Source organism: Monodon monoceros, unplaced genomic scaffold (genome assembly GCF_005190385.1).
Source record: "Monodon monoceros isolate NGI ecotype Baffin Bay Population unplaced genomic scaffold, NGI_Narwhal_1 Super_Scaffold_21, whole genome shotgun sequence".
Lineage (NCBI taxonomy): Eukaryota > Metazoa > Chordata > Mammalia > Artiodactyla > Monodontidae > Monodon > Monodon monoceros.
In genome coordinates, this window is record NW_021703778.1 from 13,659,934 (window position 1) to 13,679,877 (window position 19,944).

The 19,944-nt window shown below is 38.6% G+C and overlaps 1 protein-coding gene across 10 annotated transcripts in view; it reads right to left on the minus strand.

Annotated features, from left to right (window-relative positions):
- The window catches only part of MLLT10 (MLLT10 histone lysine methyltransferase DOT1L cofactor), a 245,652-nt gene that overhangs the window by 116,005 nt on the left and 109,703 nt on the right, over window positions 1-19,944 (minus strand). The window lies entirely within an intron of this gene.

Here is a 19,944-nt window from a genome sequence, read left to right on the forward strand (position 1 = left end):
ACTATAGTGCAGCAAATATCTACAAAGAGCCTCACAAAAATGAGCAAGAGGGAAAAAAGTTGCATGGCAAAGAAATCACAGCCAAAAAAGAAACAATATAAAGAGCACAACGTGCATAAGAGAACCAAAAATCTTACCCTACAAATAAATATAACTCAGCATAAAGATATTTCTCAGAATTCTCTGGCGGCGCAGTGGTTAAGAATCCGTCTGCCAATGCAGGGGTCATGGGTTCGAGCCCTGGTCCGGGAAGATCCCACATGCCGCAGAGCAACTAAGCCCATGTGCCACAACTACTGAGCCTACGCTCTAGAGCTCACAAGCTGCAACTACTGAAGCCCGCGCGCCTAGAGCCCATGCTCCGCAACAAGAGAAGGCACCGCGATGAGAAGCCCATGCACTGCAACGAAGAGTAGCCCCCGCTCGCCACAACTAGAGGAAGCCCGCGTGCAGCAACAAAGACCCAACACAGCCATAAATAAATAAATACAATTTTTTTTTAAAAAATGCAATTTGAAGATGTTTCTCAAAACTGCTTCACGCTAAATAAAACTTCGAACAAAGCACAAAAATGAGATAATGAAACAAACAAAAGAAAAAGGTCAAAGAAAAGGGATTAAAAAAAAAAAGAAAGAAAAGGGATTATACAACCAAAGTAATTTAAAAACTAAAACAGAATTAGTAAATAAAATAGAATCAGCAAGGAAAAATAATATACATTCTTGAGAATAAAAATACTGCTTAAAAAGGGGCATGAAACAATCCTAGTAATGCAAGTGAAAAATCAGCAGATATTAAAGTGGTTATGTCCAAAAGGGAGGGGATATCTGTATGTGGATGGCTGATTCATTTTGTTGTGTAGTGGAGGCTAACACAACATTGTAAAGCAACCATACTCCAATAAAAATTTTTAAAAAAAAAGAAAGTGGTTAGAAGGAATTCTCTGAGGGTCCAATGGTTAGGACTGGGCACTTTCACTGCTGTGGCCCGGGTTCGATCCCTGGTCAGGGAACGAAGATCCCAGAAGCCACGCAGCGTGGCCAAGAAAAAAAGGGGGGTGGGGGGTTAGAGAGGAACTAAGAGCTACATAAAACAAGATAATCAAACATAAGTATAACCTGTGTCCCTAAAGTAGAAAATCCAATGAATGGAGAACAGAAGATGTATTCAAACACAAAAGCCCACAAAATAAAAATTGGAAAAAACACATTCTGAAAAATTCAGTTACAGAATGTTCAACGGCAAGACTTACTGTAGTTAAACTCAGTAGACTGCAAGGGGGTCAGGGGAGTGGGACTGTCCCTGGTCCTCCCCACAGCAATACTCTCCAGGTCCACTGCTTGAATTCTTAAAAGGAAAGAAAGTGTGACCTAATGATATTATATATAGCCAAGATACAATTCAAAAATTAGGACAATAAGGAAATACTTTCCATTATGAACAAACTCAGAATACAGGTCTGCAGAACTTATTCTTGAAAAAAGATACTGAACAATAAAGTTCTGCCAATTTAAGACATGATATAAAGAACTCACTGGAGAAGCTGTGGTGAAAGGACTGGTAGTGACCATCCTACAAATTGAAATTAAATACAGAACAAATGGGACTTCTCTGGTGGTCCAGTGGGTAAGACTCCATGCTCCCAATGCAGGGGCCCGGGTTCCATCCCTGGCTGGGGAACTAGATTCCACACACATGCACAACTAAGAGTTTGCATGCCACAACTAAGAGCCCACATGCCACAACTAAAAAACAAAGATCCCATGCGCCACATGGGGCAACTAAGCCCGCACACTGCAAATACTGAGCCCGCATGCCACAACTAATGACGCTGCGTGCCGCAACTAAGACCCAATGCAGGAAAAAAAAAAAAAAGAAGACGACCCACCACAGCCGAATAAATAAATAAATATTTTTTTAAAATACAGAACAAATCCCTAAAACAACTCTGAGGATTGTGTTTACAGAAGAGAATGTCCCAGACCTGAAAAATATAACATAAAGATCTTTGAAAAACAAACAAACTGGAGGGCACAGGAAATGAGAAGAGTATGGGGATGCTGTTAGCCTTTCAAGGCAGGAGCTCAATATAGATTTTGAAGCATGTAGTTAAAACAAAATAGTCTGCCACCAAATAGTAATTACACATAAATCCCCTCCTTGTAGACAAAGTCTGGTTTTCTTTGGCTAATCACCCTCTCACATCCTCAAACTCCAGCCCAGAGGTGAACATGGTATATCTAAGTCAATTTAGATAAATCTACCCTCCCTACCCACTGACTGCCTTAGGTCTGGGATAGATTTAGGTCAGGATAATAAAACAGAAGGGTAAATTTTCTGTGAGATGGCTGGGAATGTTCTCTCTCTTAAAAACGTACTCCCTTCCTGCCTTCAGATGCTCAAGTGTTAGGCCATGACCCTTGGAACAACTGTAATGACCTGACAACTATGCCTAGAAAAGCCAAGAGAACCAAAAGAAAGACAACAATGCCCTGCCACTGTTGAACTGGCTATTGTTAAATTAACTAATCTTAGAAAAGCCTCTGAACATCTTATGCAAAACAATAAATTTCCTACTGCTTTAGCAATATTCTGTTACAGCTAAAAGCATCTGAACTGGAAAGACAATCTTACCTCTCAATGTTTTGTTTGTTTTTGTAATCTCTATTATTAAGCTTCAAGGTATAAATTTAAGGAAATAATATCTCTTGTGGTAAGGAAATTTTATATGAAGTTCAATGTTATCTATTTTGCTTCACTTTCTTTTTCTTCTATATAGCCAAATAAATCTAACTTTAATATTTTAAAAATTAATGTATTATATCATTTTAATATTTTGTATTGCTCTAACTACCCTTTTTAAAATCTATTTTCCATCTATATATAAAAATCTGGATTATATAGCTATCTATATATAAAAATTTACTTAGTAGTAATAATGGCTATTTCTGGATGGTGGATTCTGGAGTGGGTTTTTTTTTTTTAATTAACTTGCATTTTTTTAAATGCTTTGTCTTTGTTTGAATTTTTTTTTTTTTTTTTTTTGCTGTACGCGGGCCTCTCACTGTTGTGGCCTCTCCTGTTGCGGAGCACAGGCTCCGGACACACAGGCTCAGCGGCCATGGCTCACGGGCCCAGCCGCTCCGCGGCATGTGGGATCTTCCCAGACCAGGGCACGAACCCGTGTCCCCTGCATCGGCAGGCGGACTCTCAACCACTGCGCCACCAGGGAAGCCCTGAATTTTTTTAAATAATTACATATGGCTTAACAAAAAGAATGGGCTAAAATGAGGTAGAGACAGCTAGTTATTCACCAAACCCATTTCCTTTTCTTATTCAGAGTATAACTGGGTATTTCCCAGTTTCCTTTTGCAGTTCAATGTGGCATTCAACTGGGTTGAAGTCAAACGCAATCTGAATGAAAAACAACGTGTGCTGCCTCTAGGCCTGGTCCTTCATAGCCCCAAGTATTGAGTGTCCATGCTCCTTCCTCTTCCAGAGATTAATGCAAGTGAACACGGCAGCCATGAAGGAACAATGAAAAGAAGGCCGAGTCACAAGGTGGAAGGAACTTAAATTCCTGATTCATGCCTTATAAGAAAGAAAGCTGTCTGCAACATCCATTCTGGACTTAGCTGTGAATGAAAAATAAACATTGTATTAATCCTCATAATCTGAAGATTGTCATGTGTTAGGAGAAAGTTCTTACATGAGTCTCTACTGTTTCTGTATGTCTTGAGAATGAGGCAATGACTTGCCCGTCATTCTGAACTATCTTTTAAAGGTTGTTCATATAATGATCAGACTTAGAAAACAGAATGTGTACCTTAGGAGCAAAGGGCAGCCACACTTACTGGCTATTACAAAAGATTCAGGTGCCCTAAGATCACCTCTACTGCAATGCAAAAGACTGCATGAGCAGATGTCATCTGGTCCTCTTTGCACTGCCCTACGGAAACTGGATCTTGGGGGAGCAGTGCAGAAACACTGATGCTCTGGCTACTTCTACTGCTTTAAGTAATAAACTATACTTCATCTCTGACCCAGAATTTTCTTGTCTCCTAACTAGTTACCTTATAAGTAGAGTAAAATCACAGACCTCTTTCAAAGTTCTTGACAGTTTGGTAATAGGAATGTGATGCTGTTAGAGACATGGCTTTCTGGAAGAGGAAGAATAAGGGCCTCAAGGGCCAATTAATGGAATTTGAGGGAAGTCTGTGGGAATGACTAACAAACATTGAGCAAATCGTATGGTCAATCAAGTAGTTAATGGTCCTTCATTTTACTGCCTGATAATGAGGAAGAACTGAGGAGGTGGCTGTTAAAACCTCCTCCAGGTTACAAGGATATATTGTACAACACAGGGAATATAGCCAATATTTTATAACTATAAATAGAGTATAAACTTTAAAAACTGTAAATCACTATATGCACACCTGCAACATATATAATTTTGTACATCAACTATGCTTCAATTAAAAAAAAAAAAACCTTCAGGTAGGATGATTTCCTCACCAATCTGGCAGTTGGCTTCAGTTCCATCCTACCATAATAGTAACTAGTGAACAGAAAGTTCTAACCCTTTTCAGATAACAGTAACAGAGCCACTCACCTATACTGGGCATGAAAGGAGGGAAACTGGCAAGCAATCACTATGGGCAGAAACAAGGTGAATCATAGGAACCCTGGTTCACTTGAAAAATGCAGGTAGAGGGGCCTTAATGTATGTTAAGGAAGAATGGCAATAGCTGGGTTGCCTCACAGCTCAATACCACCTGCGATCTATCGAGTCAACTTTAAATTCAATTAGAGATGACAATAAAAGACTTCAGATATTTTTGCAGTGGATCCTGGTTGCTATAAGGCAGCTTTGGTCAGGAAATCTCAGGGAGATTTCCCAGAGGCAGACCAACACCCATGAGAAATTACAGTTGAGACTTAGAAGAGTAGTATTCAGGCTCTTGATGCCCCAGGTTGGATTTACAATATTAATAAAGCATTTACAGTATAATAAAGATGACCCACTGGAGAATGAGAAATCTAGATAAATTTTTCCAATCACCACTGCCACCCTGAAAAACTCTCCCAGTCTTTATGAAACTAGCACCTTACTGAAACTAGGTGAAAACCTGAGAGTTTAACTTTGTACTGGGTGGCAGATACCCTGGACTGAGGAGAGCTCTCCAAAACGGGTTCCTACTGTGTGAGCCAAAATCAAGTTGACCAGAGAGTGCAAAGTGGCTGCTGAATCACGGGGTCCCCTGGGCTGAAATAAATGGTGTCACCCATGAGGATGTCACAATATAGAGCACTGTGAATGCTGAAAACATGGGAAATTTGTTTGGTTAACCCACCAGCAGCCATCATGCCCTTGGAAATTGAAACTAAACCCAAAGGTGAATTTAACAGTGTGGAGCCATCTCTACCCCCCGAGTCTCTCACTCTTCCTCAACCTCCTCAGCCTTTAAGGTGATCACAGTTGCTTTAATAAGAAAAATGATTAGAGATGAGGATAAGATTTCCCAGTCCCCAAAGAGAAATCAACTAATGGCCACAGGCGCCCATCCAAGTATGCTGGAGAATTTGGAGACAGCAGAGACACAAATTTTTATGGTTCTGTCACACAGAGTTACCCAGATTACTATCTTACCGGGACCTATGGAAGAAAAAGGCACCAGCATCAGTGGAAAGATTCACAGTGGGAAGAAGGAAGCTAATACTTTCTACCTTCAGCGCCCCACAGTCCTCATTATGCACTTGAGCTACAAGTTTTGTGACTGATGATTTTGCTCATTTGAGACTCTGGCAAAAAGCCTCTACCCAGAGGCTCCCATTGGGGTTCTAGATTTGTTGCCTCCCTGACACAGCTATCAGGGGCACCCCTTTTTGAAAAGTAGCTATTAGCTTGCCAGTGGGCTCTTGTCAAAACTAGACCCACAGAACAATGTGACTCTCCAGCCTATGATGTCTAATATTAAGTCAGACTTAATGACTAACAATGTGGCAATGGCAAGGGCCCCAAATTCCTCACTTGTCAAATGGAAATGGTATATTCAAGAACACAACTGCCCTGGTCCCATCAGCATCTCAGCTTTGTATTTAAAATGTGACAGCTACCTCTGTTCTGTCACCTGATGCAAAGCTGTTGGCTTAATGTGGACCTCAATTCATAGAGCTTCCCTTCAACACTGAGCTTGGTTCACTGACTAGTTCAACTAAACCAAAGCCAAATGGTATGTGGTATGCACTGGGTTGCAGCAGCTATTCAGCCTCAGTACCTGCTAAACTGATCCAAAAATACATGTCATCACTGCACTAGGAGGCAGAATTCAAGCCATTCTCACAGCACCAGACAACACTTCTGTGGAAGGTAAAATAATGGTACTGAAAGATGTCTAAACCCTAACCCTCAGAATCTGTAAATATGTTATCTTACATGGCAAAAGGCACTTTGCATATATAAGTATATTTACTTATCCTGGATTATCCAGCAGGCCCAATGCAATCACAGGGATCCTTAAAGTGAAAAAAGGAGGCAAAAGAAGAGAGTCACTGGAAGATATATGACTACTGAAGACTGATCAGAGAGCTGCAACGTTGCTGGCTTTAAAGAGACGAAGTGGGCCATGAAGCAGGGATGTGGGCATACTCTAGAGGCTGAAAAAGTTAAAGAAACAAACTATGTAATCACACAAAGGAATGAATAATAAATGATTTAATGCTCACTTTAACTTCTCTCTGCCTGCTGAACAAGTATATCCATTTTGCAACATTAAATACTAAATCGTTTTCTTCTTTCATGGATAAAAGTCCATCCCTTCTCAACGTCTCATCAGAGATTATCCCTTTTCATGACCTCAGCAGACCCCTCTTACTCCATTAACATCCTGTGCTCCAGTTTCATATTCCTATAAATGTATATGTAACTACTACAGTATAGTCAATGCAACTAAAACTATAAATCCTCCCAAATCAGTTCTTAATTACTCAAAAGTTGTCAATAATACTACCTTTATTTCATTACCCCCATACTTAAAACTCTGGGTTTGTTTAAAAAGCAAGCATTTCACATGGTTTCACTGTGTTCAAGAAACCGTATTTTTAGGCACTGTGGAAAAAATAGTAAAGTACAAAAGATACGGATCAGTTTTGAAACACAATGTAGGGAATTCCCTGGTGGTCCAGTGGTTAGGACTCCGAACTTCCACCGCAAGGGGCATGGGCTTGATCCCTGGTCAGGGAACTATCCCCCAAATGCCACACAGCACGGCCAAAAACAAAAAACAAAACAAAACACAATATAGCCTGGCAGTTAGACATATACTAATGACAACTAGTAGTAAAAAAGTGAAATGAAAACATAAGAAAATTGTGTAAAAGATATCCAAAGCAAGAGATACAGCATGAGTCACACAAGACAAAGTCTAGCTTCATGAGAAAGCCAGAACTAAGTGCTGGACTTGAACTGAGATGGAAGAAAGAGAAGAAGAAAATGAAAACTGAAGAGCATCATTATTTGACAAAAAAAGAATAACTGGAGCACACAGAATAATGTTTAAAAAAAAAAAAAAACCCAAAGCTTGTTTGGAGGCAATGGGTAGAATATGATTCAAACAAATTGCTTTTCCCTTCTGTTACGTGTAATGTGCCAATACCTCAGTCCAAGCAAAGCCTCATCACTTAAGTCTTTCTGACAACTCTTCACTTTTACTATCAAATCAATCTCCTTATTTTACAATATTAATCATAATTTACAACTCTTAAAATAGTAATAATTTCACTTACTTGAATCAAATATACATCTAGCCTAACCCATCTCAAACTCCAGTCTCACACTTCTAACTGCCTTTAAAATGTTTCCCATTCCACCAGACCTAATGTGACTAAAATCAGAATTATCAGTTCCTCCTTTTTATAATGTTTACTCATTATATTGAGTAATTATAATGTTTACTTTTTCCTCAAGGCCCTACTTGTACTTATGGTGGTAGCATGTCCCCTAGTGAAGACAGCCTGTAACCATCTATCACTTACAATGCACTCTTCCCCTTGCCCCACTACTACCAATCAGATCCCGGGCCTTATAGATTTTATTGCTTCAGTGCCTTGAATATCATTTCCTGTATCTTTCCATTCATATAAACTCAGTTTAGACTTCATTACTTTTAATCTGATTCAGGCTAACGTGCTTAAGCAACATAATATAGTGGTTAAAGAGCATGGACTCAGGAGCCTGACTATGTGGGTTCACATTTGGCTCTATCTTATTCACTATTAGCTTGTGCACGCTGTTAAACTTCTATGGCATAGTTTTCATATCTGTAAAAAATAATAATAATTGTACTTATCGCACAAGTTTGTTGTTGGGGATTCTATGAGTTAATAATACATGTAAAGTACCTAGAACAAGGTCTAACATACAGTAAATGTTAATTATCGCTGCTTGGTTGTCATTGTAGTTGTCATCATCATCATTCTACAAACTGGGCTCCTTATTTCAATTACTTATTAAGTAAAATTATTTATTCAGTACACAAATGCTGATAATACAAATGTAAATAGGACAAAAATTTATGGTGAAATTCCATTGTTTCAATGGGGAAGACAAATACATAAAACTTAGATAAATGTTATAAACAGAACTATGAGTCATCATAGTAGTTCACAAATTCTGTCCCCTCATACAAAACTGGGTGAATAATCTTCCTCATACCACTATTAAATGCAAACTCCTCTTACTGAAATTGTCATAAATGGCCCCAACCTATATTTTCATGCTTATCATTCTTATTCCCCTACCCCATGTTTTCAACAAGCTGAACCTTCTCCATGTTCAAAATACTATGAAGTTTCTAGCTTTTGTACTCTGAAGATACTGTTCATGTAACTGGGAACACTGTCCTCTCATATCTCCTTAAGAAAAATCAATGACAACATTCAAAACGTTTCTAAAATAACACTGCTTTCATTTAGCATTTCCTACTGCCTCACAGGAAACTTCTGCCAAATTTCCACAAGGACTTTATTTTCTTCTCACTGGACCAATCTCGCTCTGACTCACACGTATATTTATTTTAACCATTCGGCCTAACCTAAGCTAGCAGTACTCAATTTCAGAAACCACTACCACTTCACATTTCTTTTAAAAAAATTCAGCTGTGGTTATATACGACAATTAAGGTTTGAAAAAAAATAGGCCTACACAACAATTTATTCAGTAAAAACGTTACTGAGTGATTGATTTTACCACACAGAATCATAATAGGTAACCATCCTCTAAGCAGAGTCACCTAATAATTCATCAATTAAGAATAAATTATTATTGGGGACTTCCTTGGTGGTCCAGTGGTTAAGAATCTGCCTTCCAATGCAGAGGATGCAGGTTGGATCCCTGGTCGGGGAACTAAGATCCCACATGCCACAGGGCAGCTAAGCCCAGGTGATGCAACTACTGAGCCCATGCCCTCTAGAGCCCACGTGCCGCAACTAAAATCCAACACAGCCAAATAAACAAATATTTTTAAAAAGAATAAATTATTATTATGCCCGTTATTTTTTTATCACAAAAACTTTCCAGTCTACTGGTTACCTGGAAGACTTAGTACAAAGTAATTCCTTACCTATTAGTGGTTGAACCTAAAGCTTTTTAGTGCCCATGTGATTCCCACATTTACTTCATGATGAAGTAAACAAAACAAGAAACTGAATAAAAACACTTCATAATTTAAACAAAGTAACACTAATATTTATCCAGAAACCATAAGCATGAACCAGGCTCTCACTATCTTCTAAAGCCATGCTTCCAACATGGTATCTACTTGCCACATGTGGCTATTTAACTTACTTAACTGTGGTCTAGTCTAGAACTTCACAATAAATCAATAAAAATTTACATTTGAATGTACTCCTCTCACTTTTCCTCTAATGTAACTATGAGACAAAGTTTATTTAACAATAATCAGCCCCAAGAAAATAAACAAAGAGCTGAAGACCAAATAACTTATCATAATGAAGGAACAAAACTACCACTGAGAAAAGCAAAAACAAAAAGTAAGTGTTGGCAAGGATGTGGAGAAACTGGAAACCCTGTTGGTAGAAATGTAAAATGGTACAGCTGCTATGGAAAATAGTATAGCGGCTCCTCAAAAAATTAAACACAGAAACACCATGTGATCCAGCAATTCCACTTCTGGATATATACCCGAAAGAGCTGAAAGCAGAAGCTTGAAGAGATATTGTATACCCACCCATGTTCACAGCAGCATTATTCATTCGCAACAGCTAGAATGTGGAAGCAACCCAAGTCCCCATCAACAAATAAATGAATAAGCAAAATGTGGCATGTACATATAACAGAATATTCCACTTATAAGAGGAATCTAGAGTAGTCAAATTACTAAAAGCACAAAGTAGAATAGTGGCTGCCAGGGGCTTGAGGGGGGAGTTGGGGGGAGGGGGGAGTTACTGCTTACTGGTTGCAGAGTTTCCGTTCTGCAAGATGAAAAGAGTTTTGCAGATGGATGGTGGTGATGGGTGCACAGCAATATAAATGTATTTAATGCCACTGAACTGCACATTTTAAAATGGTTTAAACAGTAAATCTTATGTATATTCTACCACTTTAAAAATTAGGAGTGATAACTACTACAGACAGAGAGAAACCTAGGGCCCTTGTCATTATCACTATCATTAAAGAATTGAAACAAGCTCACACAGAGAAGTTTAGGCAGTTGGAGAGCTGCCCCAAACTGTTTATATAATACATTCTGTCTATACACTGTTTACTTTTTCTTCATCCATTCCCCCACTTAATTGAAATGCTACAACTGAGATTATTTCTTCAGTTTAAAAATAGGGAATAGCAGGGGCTTCCTTGGTGGCGCAGTGGTTAAGAATCCGCCTGCCAATGCAGGAGACACGGGTTCGAGCCCTGGTCCGGGAAGATCCCACATGCCACAGAGCAACTAAGCTCGTGTGCCACAACTGAGCCCACGTGCCACAACTACTGAAGCCTGCATGCCTAGAGCCCGTACTCCTCAATAAGAGAAGCCACGGCAATGAGAAGCCCACACAAGGGAGAGTAGCCCCCGCTCGCCACAACTAGAGAAAGCCTGCGCACAGCAACAAAGACCCAACGCAGCCAAAAATAAATAAATAAAATGAATAAATTTATTTTAAAAAAAAATAGGGAATAGCAGAAACAAACCAAACAAAACAAAATCACTTGCTTTTAAAATACAAATGTTATGTCACAAAGTATTTGGTAAAACAGTACTGTAAAATTACTTTGTACTACTACTACCTCAGACAATAAGATAACTGATACACGATTAACATATAAAAGTCAATAGTCTTTATAAACAGACAATAAAAGAAGATACAATAATAGTGAACCCCCTTTTAAAGTAACAAGAAAGGGCTTCCCTGGTGGCACAGTAGTTAAGAATCCACCTGCCAATGCAGGGGACATGGGTTCGAGACCTGATCCGGGAAGATCCCAGATGCCACAGAGCAGCTAAGCCCATGTGCCACAACTACTGAGTCTGAACTCTATAGAGCCCATGAGCCACAACTACTGAGCCCACGTGCCACAACTACTGAAGCCCATGTGCCTAGAGCCCATGCTCCGCAACGAGAAGCCACCACAATGAGAAGCCCACGCACTGCAACAAAGAGTAGCCCCAGCTCGCCACAACCAGAGAAAAGCCCGCGTGCAGCAACAAAGACCCAACTCAGCCAAAAATAAAATAAATAAAATAAACAAATAATAAAAGAACAAGAAAGAAATTAAGGAAATATGGTGGCAACAGAGTAGTTTCTCAATCTCTCTGAATCCCCATATAAAAACAGACAATTTAGGAAAACCAAAAATCCATGGAATAACATTTTACAACAAAACCAAGTGTCAAAGTACTTCCATCAACCCCAAAATACAAACAGAGTGGAACAAAGAACTACAAGATCTGCATGGTAACAGCGTTTGTGAGGGGAGAAGGAAACCACAGGAAAACCACAAAATCACCAACGGTATCCACTACAAAGCACTAAGGGCTAATTTGAGGACAGCAGCTGAAACAAGAAAGGGTTTTGCAATGGCCAATACCAGATAAATGCAAGCAGCCTCCTGTAAGAAGGGCTGAAGTGGGGTCTCAATTAACCTTCCAGGTAAGGGTCCATTCTAGGACAGGGACTTACTCCAAAGAAAAATGGTTTCTAAATACCATCCCCACTGAAAGAATATGATACAATGATAGCAAAAAAAAAAAAGGTTATGATGCACTGTGAACAATACACCACTTATGTGGTATTTCTACCAAGTATGCTTAACATAAATCTAATCAAAAGGAAATGAAAAAGACAAATCCCAGTTGAGGGACATGCTGCAAAACAACTAGTATAGAACCTTCAAAAATGTCAACATTGCGAAAGGTAGAAAAGCTTGAGGACTAAAGAGATGTAACTAAATGCAATGTTTGATACTTAACTGAATCCTGGATCAATTTCTTTTAAGGCAGCTACAAAGAACATTATTGGGACAACAGGAAATATTTGGATATGGACTATATAAAGTAGATGCTACATAAACATTTATTAAATTCAATTAAACATTAATGTCCCTATTCTTCATCTATGGAAAAGGAAATTAAACTAGATAATGTAACATAGGAAATAAGTATATTAACAAATTTTTACTATTAATGGAAAATATTTGTTACAGTCACCATAATTCTAAGATTTTAGACAGTTGGAATTCAACTCTAAACACCTAAATGAATTTAAGTCTTCACATTATGTGTAATCTCAACTTTATAAAAGATAGTGACTCTACTGAATAAAGAAATTAGTCCCTCAGCCAATTCAATTAGTCATAAAATTCCATTTCATGGGCATGGTATTTAATTGATGCAAACTGTATTAATGTTTATCTTTAATATCTAAATTCAAGCAAAATTTCAAAAAGGCTATTCACATCTACTTGTAACTTGGCTGTTTATCCTCTTTTGACAAGGAATCTTTCCCTCCTAAGTTACAAGCTCTTTATAAATCTCTTCTCCCAAACGCTAGTCTAAGTAAGAACTTCCTGGAACAAAGCAGAGGATTCACGAGAGATTCTTTGTGTTAGCAATCCTTTTAGAACACGTGAAAACTGCACCATTTGCACTAAGACCAAAAAAAGTTCAATTTGTAATACATCTGATTTATCTAACTTTTAAAGAAATGTGATTATTAAACCTCCACGTAAAAGGCAGAAAGACTTGTGAAAAAAAGATCCACAGACTTTGGAGTCAGGCATGCTTGGTCTTAAATCCTTGCTCCATCATTTATTAACAGATATCTCCTGTTTTTGTCTGCCCATTATTTTTCTTTAGGTAACTCTTCCCTACTCCTTGTGACCTTGCTAAGATCTTCAACCACAGTAACCCAATACTCCGGACCACAAGAGTGGGTGTGTTAAACAGATAAGGCCAATCCTACGTGGACAACCCTCAGGGTCCCCAAACATTCTCAGTTCCAATGGCTTTCACTTAAGATTCTCCTTTGGTATGCCTATAATCACATCTTGTGCCCCAAAATTTGAAGGGTCTAAGATCTTACCGTACTTACAAGCTAACTATTAGCCCACCAGTTTCATGAGTGCTGGAAGAAGACACAAGACTCCTGGGTTGGACACAGAGGGCTCTATTACTCATAGCAATAGCAGTAGCCAGAGTGTCAGCATTTGCATCATTCCCCAACCCCCAATTCTGACAGGATAACCCGAATGAGGCCAGATGACACTTGCACACAGAGTGGGTTGCATTTAAGGAGAGCAATCTTGGGCTTAGGGAACCCAATTCTGAACAGTAAGCATGCCTGCCAATTACCCCAGAAAGAGGTATTATCTCTGTAACTCCCAAGACTATATGCAACTCTGCCCTTGCTCTGGATGGTGCCTCCATTTTCCAAGGCTATTTATTATATAAAAACTTCAAAAAGATAAACAAAGGCAGTTGAAGTCTCTGCTCACAAGACGTGTACAAATGTCAGAGTCCCATGGAGAACTGTCTCCCAACAACTGATGCCAAAACAGACCAATGAAATATTCAACCACTATGATCTATTCTTTCTTCACAACCTTGAAGTTAACTCACTCTCTTAACTTGTTCTTGGGACCTCACTGAGTTCTTCCAGGCCCTTGCTCCAACACTTCCTCCAAATCTATATGCCCCATTCCCTAGTTTCACTTTAAACACTTTTGAAAATAACTTGTCTCCTTATCCTAATACCCAACCTGCTTAGCAGTATCTCCCCTAGGATTCTGCCCTCGTCTACTTTCTCTGCTCCATTATCCAGGTGACCCGAAGTTGTAAGCACATCGGGTAGGGGGTCTCGGAGAAAGAGAACGAGGCATGGCTTTCTTGACATAAGAGAAGCCATTTCTGGCCTAAGCCATTTTGTGATCTAAGCCTGGCCGCAATGGAACAGGTCTCCATAATTATTGATCTTACAGGAAATGAGGGAAATGCAGGAACAAAGGAAAATTAACAGGGAAGAGCTAAATCAGACTGCAAGTTCGATCTGTTTGATTTTAACCTTTGCTTTTTGTTGCTTTTGTTATTTTAATCATATATAATGGCCTGCCTCAGGGAACCCTGCCCCTCTGCCTGAATGTTAAACTAAAGTGCCTCTGTTCAGCTCACCGGGAGACAATCCGACCCTGCCCGCCTGTGGATGGCTGCAAGAAAGAAGAAATTAACACACTCCCTCACAGAGGCTGGCCATTCCAGGGGATATTTGCAAAACTTATGGCCTTTTTACTTTACTTCCTCATCTCCCCCTCTCTGTGCTATAAAAGAAACTGGCATCCAAACCCCATATATAATATGGTTTTTCGGAGACACCAGTCTGCCACCTTCTCGGTCTGCCAACTTTCCGAATAAAGTTGTATTCCTTGCCTCAACACCTCGTCTGCGCTTCACTGGCCTGTCTTGATGCAAGTAGAGCAAGCTTGGACTTGGTAACAGAAATGCAGTCAAGAACCAATAATTCAAGACTTCCCTGGTGGCGCAGTGGGTAACAATCTGCCTGCCAATGCAGGGGACACGGGTTCGAGCCCTGGTCAGGGAAGATCCCACATGCCGCGGAGCAACTAAGCCCGTGTACCACAACTACTGAGCCTGTGCTCTAGAGCCCGCGAGCCACAACGACTGAGCCCATGTGCCACAACTATGAAGCCTGTGCGCCTAGAGCCTGTGCTCTGCAACAAGAGAAGCCACCGTAATGAGAAGCCCACGCACCACAACGAAGAGTAGCCCCTGCTCACCGCAACTAGAGAAAGCCCAAGTGCAGCAACAAAGACCCAACACAGCCATAAATTAATTAATTTTTTAAAAAAGAAACAATAGTTCAGCAATAAAACAGGGTCCTAGTTCCTCCTCAAGGGATATACATAACAATCTGATACCTGTCTTGAGTTCTGCAGGAATTAAGGCCCCCCACCCAAGGTGGAGGATGAAACAGATGATGTCGACCTTTTCTGAACCCTCCTGACTTTAATCAACTAAAGCTTGGACTCTCAACTTCTGCCCCAATTCTATGCTGAATTCTCCTCTGCTCAAGCCCCTTCATGAATATGCATGTACCCTTGGCTTAAAACTTCCCCACTTCTGCTGTTTGAAGAGATACCACTTTGGGAGAGATCCCTGGTGTTCTCCTTACTTGCTGTAAATAATAAATCTTTCCCCCTTCCCAGTCTTTGGCTTGGTTGTGTCTTTTGGCTCAACACCTACCAAGAGGCGAACCCAGTTTTCAGGTAGCAAAGTTACTCACATACACGCCACCTCTTTTCTTCCACCTCTCCCACCACCCCCCAAACAGGACAAGACAATATTCTTCTTTGTCCATTACCATACCTTAATCTTACATATTCCTCCAGGTATTATCCTATTTCTCAGTGGGCAGGAGTTGGAAGGACTTTTAGGAGATGATGCATGAAAGCCTAACGAGCATGGAAGAGACTATTCCTAGCCTTTCAGGAGGCTGCTAAGGAGGGCTTAAAAGAGAAAAAAATGTACTTGAAAATTAGAGGAAATGGGGTTCTTGTTATGTAGTAACAACATTTAGCAACATTATGCCCATGGTAACATAGAAAAGAGAAAGTGTACTCAATGTATTGTATGATTTAACAAGGAGATTTTCTAGGTAATATGTTGAAAGTGCAGTCTTTTTGCTATTTATAGTAAAAAGCAGTATAGAGATAAACTAGGAAAACCACTGACAAAAAAGGAACCAAGACCTGCTGGTTTTATAAGTTGCCAGTCTTTCCAGACAGCAAACAATGCTAAAGTAAGGACTAGCTTCCAGAAAAACATAAAATCTAGGCTACTGTCAGAAAACCACTATATGAGAGCAAAGCAAGGGTATGACTGTAAAATCCACTGTTAAGATTTAGTGAGCCTCAGAGAACCTGAAACAATGTCAGGTGTCAGGGTCAGGAAAGACAAAGAAATAATGAGGAAATATTCCAGACTGGGAAAAACTAAGAGACAGGACAACTGACTGCAACGTGTGATCCTGGACTGGATTCTGAACCAGAACTAAAAAAGTCTCCCTCTTTTAGTATGGAGGACATTAGTGGGTGGAATTCAAATAGGATCTATAGATCTAATAGTTCTGCAACAATGTTAATTTACTGCCTTTGACCATTGTACTGTAATCATGTAGGAAATTTCCCCTTTTATGAAAACTACACATTAAAGGACTTAGGCTAACAGGGCATTATAATTTACTGTCTCAAGTTCAGAAAAAAGATTATACATAGAAAAGTGAGCGAAAGAGGGCAAAGGCGGGAGAGGAAGGGAGGACATGATAAAGCTAACAGGATGAAATGCTAACATCTTGGGAGTCTGGGTGAATGGTGCAGAGAAATAATGTGTAGTATTTTTGCAACTTTTCCCACAAGTCTAAAATTACTGCAAAATCAAAAGTTTAAAAAAAAAAAAAGATGTTAATCCTTCTGGCTGGCTGCCCAACACCCCAGGATGAAGGATAAAACTAGCATTACTTATAAAACTATTCATGAAATGACACCTTTTTTTTTAATTGGGGTATAGTTGTTTTACAGTGTTGTGTTAGTTTCTACTGTACAGCAAAGTGTAGTTCCCTGTGCTATACAGCAGGTTTTTCGTTAGTTATCTATTTTATACATATTAGTGTATATATGTCAATCCCAACCTCCCAGTTCGTCCCACCCACTCCCTTTCCCCCTGTGGTGTCCATACGTTGGTTCTCTACTTGTGGAAATGACCTTCTTAATTAAATAGTCTCATCTCCCGTCACTCTTCAGCCCCACCACACACTCCAAACATTCTAAATTACTGTTCCTGCAAAGCCCTGCCCTCTCCCCTCTCTTAACTCTTTGCACACGTAGAAGCTTAAAGCTTTAACCTGAGTGGAAGATTTCCAAAGGGAAGTACAAAAAGTGTGTGTGTGTGTGTGTGTCTAACGGGTGACTCTCAAACTGAAAACTTAAAAAAAAACCAAAAATACAGAGAAGTAATGACAGCTCTGTGATTGAGTTTTATTCCTCCAAGGACCAAAGAAGTAGCCCAGTTCTCTTCGAAGAGATGAACAGTCCTAAACAAAAGGGAAGTCCAGTCAATTCCCTGAGGTTCACAAAACACTAACCAAAAAGCCTATCTCCCCCAACCTCCCAAAGCACCCTAACAGTATTTATACTAGCAATAACTCCTTCATCTGTTGCCAGTTATTAATAACAGGATGGAACCAAGGGCAAGTAAGGGGGTGGAGTACAGGATGGGAGATAAATCCCTCTAATTGTAGTAGGGGACAGCTGGATTTCTGTCATACCTATTTGGAACTGAGTAAATTTCCATAAGATACACTGCCACTAATGTTAATGTGGCTGTAAAGTACTGTAAGTCTAGTCTAGCATAATACTATACTACTGATACAATATAAGTTAACATTTATGAGTGGGAAGAGGATAAAGTGAGGATCAAATGCACTGGTACAGATTATCTCAATGCAAAAAATAACCACTGATTTCTAAATGATGACCTCCAACTTAGCCTTTAGAAAAAAAATCCTTTCTGAAGCTCAGAGCCTCGCAAAACAATGGCATGTCTCCAAGTCTGATATGCATTTCCATTTCCTAACTTTTGCCCACATCTCACTCTATGGCAGTGCTTCTGTAAACACAAAAACACTAGGCTTAAAAAAAAAAATTTCTTTTTAAAATTGAGCATTAATTGACATTAATAGTCTTAGAAGATATTCTTCTTAAATAGTAATGATCATGATCCAAACTATTTCATGATTGAATTAAGACCCTCCTATAATATGCGTAGCTTTTCATTCATTTCAAACATGTACTTTGATTCTTTTAAAAATATATATGCCAATTTTTAGAGAAACTGTCTCTAATTCAAAGGTATATCTCACCATTAGCTTTTCCTCTCTCCTTGCTGGCATTTCACAGTTAGTATCTAACCAGTAATAATACATCTTGGGCCACACAGAAATTCTCTCAAAAGCAAAGGCTAAGTATTGGGTTGGCCAAAAAGTTCGTTCTGGTTTTTGTAGTTTATGGAAAACCCGAACGAACTTTTTGGCCAGCCCAATAGTTTTTTAATTTTCTTATAGTTATATATAAAAAGTTAACTTGTAAATTGATTTCATTTAAAAATAAGTGAGTTGGATAATACAATATTTAGTATTAAATATTCTTTATAATCACTTATTTATAACTTAATAAACGTGACAGAATGAACACAGATAAAAGAATTCACAGGGAACATGATTCTAACATATCTTATGAACAATATCACCAAATTTTAGTTCATAATATATAGTATTTTAAATTAGTAAAATCCAAATAGATTATAAGTACTACTTGTCAAAACATTTTATAACACGATATGCATATTTTCAAGACAACCCTATCAGATGTTAAAGTCTTAAAAGAGGTAAGGAGGGATGAAGAGAAAGACAGTCTGTAACACCCTATCTTTACAGCTACGTCATCACTTAACATCATACCATAATAAAAAAGTCCCTCCCCGAATATTCCTAAGGCAAGCAAACAAGTCTAACAATAATAATAAATTTATAGTATGTTTATCTCACAGCCTTTATAGATTATCAGAAAATCTTAATTATTAGAAAATAAAATGCACAAACTGATTTTAAGTCTGACAACAAAATCAAGTTGTACTAAACTTATACGTGCTAAAAGTAAAATTCAAATAGTATTTATATACTAATGAAAATACCAACAGCTAGAATTTAAAGTTAAACAAGTTTGACTAACTTAATACATTGTTTTTTAATACAGTATTCAACGACTGCAAAAACTCATAAAATGAAAACTTTAATTCATTCCTAGAAGGAAAAAAAGATTAATAAATAGTCACCAGTACCGTATTTATTAAATACTGTACTACATGTACTACATTTAATAATTGTCCATTAAAAATAACATGACAGGGCATAGATTAAGATAAATATGGTCATACAGCAAATACTTCTTTAAACAGATAATCCTCATGAAATGGCAGAATATAAGAACATCATTGGTATGACTTCCCTTTTCACAATTTATAATAAGCCCTACCTAAGACTTCCTCAATCATGATTAAAAAGTTTAAATAAAATCTCACAATGCTTGTTACAAAAACAGCTAATTAAACCAAATCTGCCATTTTTCCATGAGCAACACAAGCAACAATAAACAGCAAAATCAAACCCTACTATTGTCACTATCACAAAACCACCTCGTTAAAGAACTCAAAATGAGTATGTGTACTTGTTGCCTAAGATCTACCAAAAATATATAAACCTAACAAATGTTCGGAAGGAGAATATAAAGTTATAATTATTATTCACTAATAATTGGAAAATTAATCTCAAAACAAAAAATTTAAGCTTTCAAAATGTTTACCT